Here is an 11,898-nt window from a genome sequence, read left to right as displayed (position 1 = left end):
ACGAAGATAGTGAAGTCCGCAAGAGGCGAGCCTGGTGTGGCATTGCCTTCTGTAGAGCGGCCCAGAATGCTTGGCACAATATATAAATAGTTAAGCCCACCCAAGCCCAAAACTATCTAAGGCGCTAACATTGGAAAATATTTGAGCGGAACACAGCATCAATGCTCTGTACAGCGTAGACAAAGATGCTTCGTGCAAAGATGTGTTTCCTTTATTGCTCATCTTTTATTCAATAATGCTAAGCATCCCAAATTTTTTATCCTAAAAAGTTATCCCAAATGATGTGGCATTTATCAATTGGTTGATAATTCTTTACAAGATCCAAGTGAATTAATTGTATTATATCACCAACCAATTGATAAATGCCACATCATTTTGGATAACTTTTTAGGATAAAAAATTTGGAATGTGTAGCATTATTGTCTTTTATTACAATCTTTCAACATACGCAATAATTGTTCAACCATATTAATGTTAGATTAATTATTAATATGATGCATTATGAGATGTAGTATTATATTGCTGAGGATAAATTAAAGATAACATCTTAAAGGGCCTGGATAATCCTCTAATCAAATTAAAGATGTAAATAATTAAATGTAAGTTTAGCTAATAAATCTATAGTATGATAATAGCATCTTGTGTCGAAGTTTGAAGTGCTACCGCGCTGAAATCAGTCCCTAAACTTTTGAAATGATTTAAAACTTTTGAATAATCATCGCAAATAAAGGCAATTCAGCATGTGCAACAATTTTGACACTTTTAGATGATACCTAAGAAATTATAGTAAATTTTTCATCGATGGGCATATTCCCATATCACACGTAATGACATGCTGTCGTTTTGAATGTTTGATAATTAGTCTAAAGGTGGACATATTGCCAGAATCAATATAAAACGCACCTGAATGAGTCGCTTTGAGGACAGGTTCAAGGAAATTTGAGGACTTAGGGAAACAATTTATAATTAGGCATTTCCATTTTAATGTTTCCACTTCTTGTAACAAGAAAAAATTGATAACTATATTAGTTAAAAAATATAAGAGATTTATTTTAAGGTAAAATATAAAAAGAAAATAGTCAATCAAAGACGATATATATATATATATATATATATATATATATATATATTCCTAATTAAGCAATGTACATACTACTCTATGGCGACTGTAGTGAGAAATTTTTTCCTATTGGGGCACTTCAAAAGGATAATTAAGTAAATAATATATGACTCCTAAATCAGCAATCATTGTATCTAAATACGTGAATATTAAATTCTTAGAAATTCAGTATTTTTCTTTTGTATGGTTTAATTATAACTATTTGATGAGAATTCATAAAATTATTGATTATTAGTAGGTAAAAAAATGACAAACTTTATGTCATTTTAGCTGTGTATACAAAAATAACTTTTTAAATTCTTTTTAAAAGATTTTTCCATAATATTTTTTTGTCACCCCTTTCTTTGTTATTTCTTTGTTAACTTGAGAAGCATAGTTTTTATATCATCTTAAAACCTATAACCAATGTATACCTCACCTATATCTACTGATAAATTCTAATGAAATGTTGGAGACAATCAAATTAATGAAAAAATAAATTATCTGTTTCTTTCAAACTCAAATACTATAAATATATTTTCAATTAAGGCAAATGACTCTATTCTACACTGCCCACTAACAAAAAATTAAGTGCAATCTCTTGATCCACATTTTGAGTTTCTATCAACTCCGATGGTGATAATAATGGTAAAGTGAATGTGAAGGTGAAGGGTAAATGAAAGGTACATAATATGGCTTAGAATTTATATGGTTTTATTAAATTTGGGTTTAATAGGATCTTACATCAAATTTGGGTTCATTGGAATTATAACATGCAGTACAAGTTTCGAGACAATAAAATGATGATTTTAGAAAAGTGAACATTCAATTTTAGAAAAGTGAAGACATTCTTATATAAAAATTAAATGCAATAATTAACTTACGGTGTGTTTGTTTCCCGGATTAGGGAATCAGAATCAAAAATTAGAATCATTGATAGTGTTTTTTCGCAAAATAAAGTGGAAATCATAATCGGAATCATGGGGCTAGGGATGGCAATGGGCACCGCCCGCAGCGGGTTTGCCATTACCAAACCCAAACCCGCACAAAATTTAAATTACCAAACCCACCCGCAACCCGCAGCGGGTTTTAATTTTTTTAAAAAAACCCACCCGCAGCGGGTTTTAACAATTACCAAACCCGCAATGGTATCCGGCGGATTTTTTGCGGGTTTCCGTATTTAAAATCACAAATAGTTAATATATAAATTTATAATAATAACCTCAAGTTCCATATAACATATTCAATTTTATATTTAAATAATGTAAATGAAAAATTAAAATTTCCACATTAATTCAACACAAATTCTCAAATTTAAGTATAAATTATACAAATCTATTTAAAAAACACAAACTAATATCTAAAAATAATAATTACATTTCATATTATCATTTAAAACAAGACCAAAGAGAATATATTTATTTTATTCACCACCATAAGCACCCATCTAACACAATGCCTAAAATAATAATTAAGATTAATATTTTCAAATACTAATTCGAAGGGAAATGCCTTTAGTTTTCTTTAGGTTATGACTTTAGAATAAGAGATGAGCCATATACACACATACACAACTTTGAGCCTTTTACTATTTGGTAATTTGATTAATTACATTATTTTCTTTATATATTTTTATATTTAAATTAAATTAAAAATATTTGAAAAAAATTATTGCGGGTTTGGTGGATATCCATGCGGGTATCCACCGGGTATAAGGTTAATACCAAACCCACCCGCATCCATATGCGGGTTTTAATTTATAATATTAAACCCGCCCGCAACGGATAAAATTACCCACAACGGGCGGGTTTTGGCGGGTGGGTTTGGGCGGGTTTGCGGGTTTGCGGGTACAATTGCCATCCCTACATGGGGCCCATCACAATTTGGGAATGAGAAATAGGAGACTCATTTCCAAGGGAGAGATGTGAATGAATATCTCATTCCTGAAATTGACTATTTTTCCCTACCCTAAAATTTAAAATACCCATGTTGTCCTCATTTATAACTAACTAATATATTATTATAATTAATTAATTAATATATTATTATAATTAATTAATTAATATATTATTATAATTAATTAATTAATATGTTATAATTAATTAATATATCAATATATTATTAACAATAATTATTATTAATTATAATTTTTGAATAAAAAATCACAATAATTAATATATTATTATAATAATTAATTAGTTAATATATTGTTATAATAATCATTAATATAATTATTATAATTGGTTCGTATATTATTATTATTATTATCATTATCAATTAATTAATTAATCTAATTGTTATTATTAATTAATATATTAATATATGATTAACAATAATTATTAATAATTATAGTTTTTGAGTAAATAATCTCAATAATTAATATATTTTTCTTATTATAATAATTAATTATTATAAAATTATAATAATAATTTAAATTAATTCACATATTATTATGAATTAATTAATATATTAATTATTATTAATTAATATATTAATATATTATTAATAATTATAATTTTTTAATAAATAATCACAATAATTAATATCTTATTATTAATTAGTTAATATACTATAATAATAATAATTATTATTTTAATTATTTTAATTAATTAATATATTATTATGAATTAATTAATATATTATTAAGAATAGTATATTAATATTTATATTTTTTGAATAAATAATCACTATAATTAAAATATAAAATAATAATTATGACAATAATTCATTAAGTATTTTTTAGTAATTTGTTATAATCTAACTCATTCTGATTTCGATTCTAAGATAAAATAAACACATCAATTGGATTCTAACCCATTTCGATTATGATTTCTACAAGTCAAGTAAATAACTTATTTTGATTCACATTCCTCATTTTCATTTCATCTTATTCCCATTCCAACTCATTCAGTTTATTCTGATTACTGACAAGTAAACGCGGTAATAGTATGTTCCTTGAAACTTGTTTTCTAAATTCTTGTTTTCATGCTCAAAATGGTATGATTTATGACTTTATTCTGTTTTGCTCATTAGACTTCACACGCAGAGAGAATTTCTCATTCATGGCTTCTACTTCATCCTCCAATCCTTCAACTCCTGTTACTCTTTCTTCTACTCTTTCCTTACCAAAATCTTGCACTTCTCATACTGCCAACAAAATTGAACATCTTGTAGAATACTCCTACATCCCTGAATCCGCCCAGATCAGTGAATCTTCATACCCTCTCATAAGCCCTTACCAACTATATAAACGCCCCAGTTCTTTTACTCGCAGTATCCGTACTCTCATATCCACCCGAAGACCTCACCCTAAAGAATATATCCAGTCTTCTCGCCTGGATCAGTGTTCACTCCAAGCAACCCCTGCTGAGCAATATGTCACTCTTGAAATACCCTCAGAGTTGATTTCCAACTGGAAACGAGAAGGTTACACTCATCTCCACCTTGGAGGCATCAGATTAATCCTTACCCTTCATGGGAGAAAAGGATTACCGGTTACAGCTCGCCTTGCTATGCTTGATACCCAGTTTAAACAATACCAAGATGCTGTCATAAGCACTGTCCTTACAACCCTTCATGCAGGAAGTGTTTTACTCACTTTCTATCCCAACTTCAACCTTTCTCTCCAAGATCCCAACTTGCCCACAACCTTGAAGGTCCAAATCCAAATTCAAGGTGCTGAACAAATTTCTTCCGCCAAAATTGCTACCTTACACCACCAACTGGTCTACAGGCTTCAAAATCATGCCTTGGATCTCCCCACTCCAGAACACCACTCTGACACCCTCATGGTGTTAGCCGAATCTGACCAGATCCCGACAATTATCCAGATCCCACGACAAATTTCTCGTCATGAGCTCATCAAGCTTATGCCTCTTGAATGGATCTCCAACTATGAACAGTTCCACAATAATACAACTCCCATTCAGACATCCGAAAGTATGTTTGAAAGAAGACATGATGGAACAGTCAGAATGACCTTTAAACCACCTCCAAGTGCTCCACAAGAGCCTCCTCGGCTCTCCTTTACTCATTCCTCAATGATCACAGCTGTTCAGACAGCCCAAGAAGATCTGCCCATTACAGGGTTTAATTCTGAAGGTTACCCTGTTTATCCAGCCAAACACAATGGTCATTTCCTATGGGATGCCCCTGGTTCCGGCATGTGTGACCCAAATTGTCCCTGCTGGGATGATTGGGAAGAAGACGATGATTATGCAACCACAAGGATAAAAGAAACCCAAAAAGAAAAAACCTTCTGTTCCATGTCACCACTGTGACCCCAAACCACCATCAGATCCTCCACCTCCACCGGCTCCATTACCCATCTACCGAAAAGAACTCAAATGGATTGCCAAACATTGCAAATCTGAGATTCCATCACCCCTCTCACACTCAACACCTATCGTCCAACCACTGGCTTGTATGATGTTTTCCTCTACCTCTTCTGATTACTCTTCTTCCTTTCCTTCTTTGGAACCCCACACAGATCCCCAACGAAATGTTGTGTCAAAACCCTTTATCCCCTCACCTATTACATCCACTGGCCACCTGGAGCCCCCTAAACCTTTTGAATCAGTCCTCAACTGGCAAACTCAAAATGCCAGGGCCCAAAATGATACCTTGTTGCATCTCAATTCAAAAGTTGAGAACATCAGTTTGCGAACTGAACAGATTGAGACAAAAGTTGACTCCATCACTGCACAGATGTAGCAGATCTACCAAAACCTCCAGTCCAGAATTTCTCAACTTGACTCTGAGTTACGAGCCATGCTTGCCCATCGTTATTCAGGCCCCGAATTTGACCAAAAAGAAAGGGAAATCAGACGCTTAAAAGCTGAACTTGCCCGGATTGAATCTGAAAAACAGAGACCTACCCTTTTCACCACTTCACCTCCTATCCCTTCCATCGGTCCAACTTATCATCCTTTTGCCTCTATGCTTTCTCCTATTAAACAGTATGACCCTTCCAAGTTATTTGGTATGACTCATACTCTTTTCAGAGACAATCCTTTGCCACCACCACCTAAACCTAAACCCAAACCTAGACCGCAGCCTCGCCCCGCACCTCTTCATCCTTCCTCATTGACCATCCCTGGCCAACCATCTCCTAGTTCTACACCGGCATCACCACTAGCTCCATTATCAGTCCCTACCCAATCCAAGGATAAAGAACCCATGCACCAATTTACTGCTCACACAGTCACCCATTCATCTACTACAGTCGATCAAACTTCTGATTCAAATCCAGCTGTTTCAGATAGCCCTACCGAAACTGATACAGAATCTTCAGTATCCACCAGTGACTCTGAAAAGTCCTATGCTGATATCACCAAAATCCTGATGGCTCAACCTGATCAACCTACCCAAGGCCAAACCTCTCATACAGAACCATATGTTGATATTCCCTCCGAAGTTGAAGAAGAAATGCCTGAATCTTCTGCCACAAACCAACCTCCTCCAACCCAGACCAATCCATCGAGCCAAAAATCGTCAAATGGCCCATGGTTCACATTTGATGATCTTCCATCTCATAAATGGCGTGACCAACTCAATGAAATGTCTGCCTGGATTGACCTCCAGATGCTAAGACCAGGAGCAACAACTCAATCAGTCCTTAGCGAATTTGCTACTCGTTTCACGGGTGCTCTAAGAGATTGGTTTGATTCGTTAGGACAATACCGCCAACTACGGTTTGTTGATCTCCCGAAAGTCTCAAGTGCTCTTGCTGTACTTCATGATCAATTCCTTGGAGACCCTTCTGCAGTCTTTGAAGCTGCCAAACGAGATTATCTCAACATGAAATGCTGCTCCCTCAATGCTAAGGATCTTGACTTTCATTATAAGCGGATGTCCCTGCTATTCTATAAGCTTAATGGATTCAATGAGCCGACATTAAAGCATGTCTTTCTGGCTTCCCTTCCCGAAGAACTCCAACCCAACATCCAGAGACAACTCACAGCATCAAATCTTTCCCTAGACAACATCTCTCTTGGCAAAATCTTTCAGCTTGCCAAAACTTGTCTTGACAAACTTTGCGAGCAAAAACAGTTTTTCAAAGAACTGTTGAAAGACAAAGAACCTTTCCGAAGTGCTTGCAAAAAGCCTTATTTGCAGATTGTTGTGCAAATTTTAATGTACTCGCAAGCGCACGAATCTATTGTAGTATAGACTAATAGTGACGAGTGTCGATCCCACGAGGAGATGGTTTTTATTGTGTGTAGAATTAATTTTGTAAATGGGTGGTTGGATTTATGGTGGAAATGGTTTGGAATATGCTAAAACTTAAATTAAAATGGCGAGAATAAATTCTAAAATTGGAATTGCAATGGCGAGAATAAATTGAAGATAATTCTATTGAAATGACGTACTTGGGTATCTAGATCCGTATCAACATGCATCATGGGCTAAATAATCAGTATTAATGCCAATTAAATCATGAGGGGGGAATCCACACCTCATGAACCACGCTCTAATCAATATGGTGCTAACGGCTTATCGTGCCAAATAATAATAACCTTGTACTAGAGGGCCGGTGAAACCAAGGCGGTACTAGACAAGATTAGTATTATTTGTCGACGAGAAGTCAAAACATCCACAAAAACTAGAGGGGAAGAGAAAATAAATTTACCAAATTAAGCCCATGACACATGTTGAGACTTCACCTTCAACCCAAGCTTGAAAGAAAATTAGCCACTCATAATTGAACTAGGGGCAAAATAGAAATTTATTAAAATACGAAGAAAATACAAGATGGAGAAGGAATTACAGAAAATGGATCCCAAAAATGGATTCAGAGATATCAAATTAGGGGGGAGAGACCCCTTTTTTATAGATACATGGAGTAAATAATAGCCATTGGATTAAAAACAGTTTGGACGCTCAGGATTGCGCCACGTCATCAGTCAACAGTCCACGGTTTGACCACGCGGATGAACAGTAACACGGTTTGACCACGCGGATGAACAGTAACATGGTTTGACCCGGATGAACAGTAACGCGGTTTGGTTGAAAATAATCCTGTGTGATGCATGCACTGTACACGAGATTTTTCGTCCACTGATATGCTGCCACGTCATCATCCGTCTATGTGAACAGTGTCGTGAACAGTAATGTAGACAGTACCATACACGAAATGACTATAATGCCCCTAAAATACATAAAATACTTAATTAAAATAAAACACATGTAATTAAATCACAAGAAGGTTAAATACATAAAAGTAAGGGTTGTTAGTAAGACTTGAAATGTAAAATGATGGTTTTCTCCTTTATAAATATGCATTTTCTAACACTCAACACACCCCCCAACCAGCTTATTGCTAGTCCCTAGCAAATAAAGCGAAAACAAAATTCAAATTCAAAATGATTTTTTTTTTTTTTAGAAACACTCGTGTTTATTCAATCAGATTAATGATAGCAATCAAATAAAAGTATAAGCATTATCTCCAGTCTAAAGCAACATCACACCCACATCAACCATCCACATGAATTAGCCCAGTAGACTTTGTTATAGCTACTTTCAAGAATGACATGTCAACCCCAAAATCTCACTGGAAGTAGTGACATTCTCACAAATAAATTAAACCCAATAAAAATAGTCACTCCAATGAATGGTAATTGAGAGAGAAAATAATAAAGAAGTGATATCACATGCTCTCACCAAGATGAAATAAATATGCCCTCAGCTTAGAAATAATACGATCTCAAGTCAAATAAAATGTTAGTCAACCCACTTTATTTATCTTTTTTTTTTAATTATGCATCACTACATCTTTTTAGCCCATATAACTAGCTTCTACTTCGGACTATAGTTCCCTAAAATCAAGAAGGACTTTTATTAGGACGTAACGTAGGCTAGGGACATGGTTAACAAAGAAGGGAAATAAGGAAAACAAAGTGTATGTTTGAGAAAAATGCAGAGATTTTTTTTTTTTTTGGAAGTTGCAAGGTGGATTTCACCTATTATTGTTATTTTTATTCTTTTAAAACAACAACTTTTGTTTTGTTTTTTTTTTCTCTTTTTTTTTTGCTTTTATTTGGCACAACTTCACTGAACAAAATAATTATTTACATTTTTCTCAAACATAAATAGGTGATGGACCTTATAAGACATCGGGTAATACTCCAAATCGGAGTGGGTCAAGATGATAAGTTGACAAAGAAAAGGTTTTCATTTTTTTATTTTTTATTTTTTAAAGGCTCAAAAGGGTTAACTATGGATATATCACAAAAGGGATGGCTAGAAAGGCTCAAACGGATCAAAGATGGCCTTTCCATCGTCTTTTAGGGCTCTAAATAATCTTCCATATCTACTAGTTAGATGAGCCTCCAAATGTAGCAACACACTCTTTTTTCTTTTTTTTCTTTTTTATTTTATAATTTCTTTTTTTTAAGGGTTAACTCAAAAGTAATTTAGAGATCGTGTGTAAAATAATAAACTGCTAAGCTGTATAAAGAGTGGGCAAAAGGGTTATTCTCCAAGAAAAATAATAGGCTCAAAAACTCACTTGGTACTTATTATGACATGTTCATTCCTTCAAGCAACTCACATTTGTCTCCGACATCAACATGTAAAGTAGCAAACATAGCGTAACATCACTTAAGACCAAAGATAATACAAATACTAAAATTTGAAATTAATCATGTCATCCAATGTTAAAACAAATCACACAATTTTTTTTTTTTAAACGACATTTTACCCTCCAACCTATTCTAAACATGAAAGCAAAATATGTATGCAGAGATATGAAAATGATGCATAAAAACTAATTAGAAAAGTTACACATAAAATGATAGAAAACGAAAATGATTTTTTATTTTTTATTTTTAAAGAAGATGCGTTTCTAGAGGAACTACACTCCATATTCAGCCATCCTCGACTCAAAAGTTGGGAAATGTATATTTATAGAGGAGAAATTAAAAAGAAGAAAAATAAACATAAACACATAATAAAGAAAAAGAAAATGTCTGAATTTTTTTTTTTAAACGATAAAGATGCGTTTCTAGAGTCACTACACTCCATATTCAGCCATCTTCAACACAAAAAGTTAGCGACAGTTAGTTTCTACAACAAAAAATTAGTAAAAACTTAACCAAAATTCCACAATTGTCGACTATTCCCTCCCCCCAACCAGAACGAAACATTGTCCTCAATGTTTGAAATGAAAGAAGTAGAGTTTAGAAGACATCACCTGGGTGGTGCAACACAGAAAATAATATTTACAAGCGGAGAGTTAAATCTAATTTGTACTTTTTACTGCGGCTACTGTTACCGTCATTATTTGGACGCTCCAACACAAAGGTCCAGGGGTTTGGCTCCGGTCTATAAGCTTGTAACATATCAAGTAGCTCATTAGCAGTGTGAGCACAAATAAAAAGTTTTTTCGCATGGGAAGGAATGAAGTAGTTTTTTATTGCATGGTTAAGAAATGCGATAAAGCCATCATAAAATTTATTGACATTTAACAAACCGATGGGTTTCTGGTGGATGTGCAGATGGGCCCAAGATGCTAGTGTGATAAGTGCCTCTAGTGTCGCAAGATCTCCTGGAAGGAAAATAAAAGCATCAGCATGATTAAGCATTTCAGTTATTCTTTCTTGCATACCTGAGACGACTAACGCTTCTCCAGTTGATGAGTCAGACGAACTGCCCAATGGTTTTAAAACTCTTGGGATGATGCCTAACACTTGACTTCCTCTGATAAAAGCTGCTTCTGAGACCATTTTTGATAACCCTCGGTTACCTCCTCCATACACCAAGTGTAATTTTCTTGCTGCTATGCTTCGACCAAGATCTATGGCTGCCTCAACGAACTCTTTATGTTTGCCATATGTAAATCCAGAAAGCACACAAATGTTCTTGAATTGTCTATTGGGAGTAACTGCCATTGTGATACTTCGCAAAAATAATTTGTGAGTGATTGACAAAGAAAATCGCATTTAAGAGTCTTGGTGATAGTGGGTCATAGTTGTGTATGAGGTCACATGTCCATGTCAAATAACGCGTAAAGCACGTGGCTCGCAAGTCAAAAAGAAAACAGTAAAAAGGAAAAAGCAAACAGTAATAAAATTATTAAAGACAATAATGCAAACAATAAGACAATAGTGAAATAAAATAACAATAAAGTAAAAGGATATTTACAGGTAGTTGCGACTGTGGCTCACATCTTCCTCTGGTTTTACGTCCAGAAACGGCTTGAACGCCCTCTATGGGTCGAGGATAGGCTTCCTATCCAGTTTTCTTATAAACTGGCAAACAGGGTCGTTTATAGTCAGATTCCCGAGACTATATCGTGCATGCTCTTTCTGGAATAATGGCCATAACTGGAGAATCGCTCCTTGCACATATCCACTGGGATGCGTTTCAAGAGACAAAAGGATATCATCCAATGACTCCTTATTCAAGCCATCCCTAATGAATTGAATCTTATCTTCCCTGTTATCAGACACCATTCCTAAAGAACATGGGTTTTTATTGCAACTCATTCTGGCACACTTATGACAAGCAACAGAAATTCTTCGAGCTCGTCGTTTTCTTGCATAATTTCCTTTACCACAACTAGGCATGTATGCAATAAATTTTGGAGGTAACTCACCTGCCGATCGTACTTTCGCTTCGATTAACCAACGGATGTCAGCAGGTATGTTATTCCTCATGAGTAATCGCATGCGTTCGGACGAGCTTTATAAATCGTAAGGAGGGCATTCTGAGGAAGTGAAGGGAATCGCTTGTGAAGTTTCGCTAGAATCTCGTTTCTGTACATACCTTCGCCTCAGAATATCAGTTATTATGGGAAA

This window comes from Citrus clementina, unplaced genomic scaffold (genome assembly GCF_000493195.1).
Source record: "Citrus clementina cultivar Clemenules unplaced genomic scaffold, Citrus_clementina_v1.0 scaffold_3, whole genome shotgun sequence".
In the NCBI taxonomy this organism is placed as follows: domain Eukaryota; kingdom Viridiplantae; phylum Streptophyta; class Magnoliopsida; order Sapindales; family Rutaceae; genus Citrus; species Citrus x clementina.
The sequence above is the reverse complement of the archived record's forward strand: the minus strand, read 5'-3'. Positions refer to the sequence as shown.